We start from the raw sequence: 2,303 nt of genomic DNA on the forward strand, positions 1-2,303 counted from the left end.
TTGCTACATACCCAGTCTCCCCTCCTCTATATACTTGCTACATACCCAGCCTCCTTCGAGTTTGGATGGTTGGCTTCTATTATGGAGAGAATTTCTCCTAATCGACAAGAAATGTTGACAGTGCCGCAGAAGTATGCCACTAAAATAGAGCAAGACATCATATATGATTATATCGCGCTGTGCGTGCGTGCGTGCGTGCGTGCGTGCGTGCGTTCTCTTTCGCCTGACAATATTTACATTTTCAGCAGCAAATAACGTTTACCATAATATATATAATAACGTATATTTATATATATCAAGAGTGGATAATAGAGATCTATAATCTCTATTATCCACTCTTGATATATATATATATATATAACCCTAACCCTAACCATATAATAACGTTTACAATAATAGAAGCGACAACTATTACAACACCACCAATAATAACAAACAAAAACAGAAACAATAACAACATTAACAGCAACAATAACAACAACAACAACAACAACAACAACAACAACAACAACAACAACATTAACAGAAGTGGAAACAGCAACACCAGCAGCGCTAGCAGCGCTAGCAGCAGCAACAACAATAACAACAACAAGAACAACAACAGCACCAACAACAACAGGCAGCTAGGGTATCGTAGCATTAGCAACACCAGCAGCAACAACAACAACAACAACAACAACAACAACAACAACAACAACAACAACAACAACAACAACAACAACAACAACAACAACGGTCAACGAGCCACAATCGTAGCATGAGCTAACCTATAGGTGTAGTATCGTCCGCCCTGCACGTTTGTACGAACGGCAGCAGCAACAACAGCAGTGGGAGCAAGTCGGCAACTGACCAGTAACACAGTCGCCCCCTATCGGTCAGTTTTCTCCCCATTGTTGCTGTGTACATCTAGCCAGTGGCCCCTTAGGTTGTCCCACTGATAGTTACGGTAGCCTTTCCTGGTCTATGCTACACTCTCTTCTTGCCGTGGTAGCAAGAGACACGATGCCAGGTGACGCCACTGTCGCCGTTATTACAGCGTCTGTGGACTAAGTGCATTTGTTAATTGTGCATGTTAACACAATTCTCTATTTGTCAACACGGCTGAATGTTTGTTAATATAATTCCAATTTTGTCAACACGGCTGAATATTTGTCAACGCAATTCTATATTTGTCAACACGGCTGAATACTTGTTGACACAATTCTATACATGCCAACACGGCTGAGTGTTTGCCAACACAATTCTATATTAATTTTGTCGACACGGTTGAATATTTGTCAACACGGTTAAATATTTGTCAACACGGTTAAATATTTGCCAACACGACTGAATAGTTGTCAACACAATTCCATATTTGCCGACACGGCTGAACAATTGTCAATATAAATCCATAGGGTTCAACATCGCTGAACAATTGTGAAAGTACAATTCTATATTTTGGAAACACGGCTGAACAATTATTGTTGTCGGTGTACTTACATCGGGGCAGCATGCTTCTATGGCCTGCACATAGTGACTAAGTGTCTGCATTGGAGGCGCATCGTATCCTGCTAGAAATTATATTACATAGGATATACACATCAAAACACGCGTCCTCAAACAGTCGAGGTATATGCATGGTGGCACACATGTGCGTGCGTCCGTTCGTACGTGCGTGTACGCGTGCGAGCGTGCATGTGTGCGTGTGTGTGTGTCTGTGTCTGTGTCTGTGTGTTTGTGTGTCCGTGCGCGCTTGCGAGCGTACGTGTGTTTTTGGGCGTATATGTCTGTATTATGACGCACGGTTTTATATGTGTGTGCTCGCATGTGTGCGGAAGACGCATGTGGAAGACGAAGTGGTAATAAGCAACAGGATATTCTAAACTGTTTCCCGGTCTCTCGATCGTTCCCTCGAATAAGCTCTCTGTATCAGTGTATGCACTTCCTCCTTCTCGCTTTCTCTCTCTCCCTCTCTCTTTCTCCCCCTCTTTCTCTCTACTCTCCTATTAAGTCACTTGATCACTCCCTCTCCCCCCAATTTTTCTCCCGCCCCATTTATACTATTGCATGCATGCGCTTTCGTGAGTGCGTGCGTAGGTGGCTGTGATAAGATTCGTTATACCACTGGTGTCCATGATTCATACGCAACAAATGCAAGTCATGCGTACGCATATATATTATATAACTATACGCGCACATATAGTCCAAGATTTTTAGCTCAAATATGGCCAAACCCGGACATTTTTCAAAACAAGCTGAATTTTTCAGGATAGGTTCAGAAAAAGGTGTAGAATAACATACTAAAAGTCCCCGGAAATCCCCCT

Source organism: Priapulus caudatus, unplaced genomic scaffold, assembly GCF_000485595.1.
Source record: "Priapulus caudatus unplaced genomic scaffold, Priapulus_caudatus-5.0.1 Scaffold827, whole genome shotgun sequence".
Classification (NCBI taxonomy): Eukaryota; Metazoa; Priapulida; class Priapulimorpha; order Priapulimorphida; family Priapulidae; genus Priapulus; species Priapulus caudatus.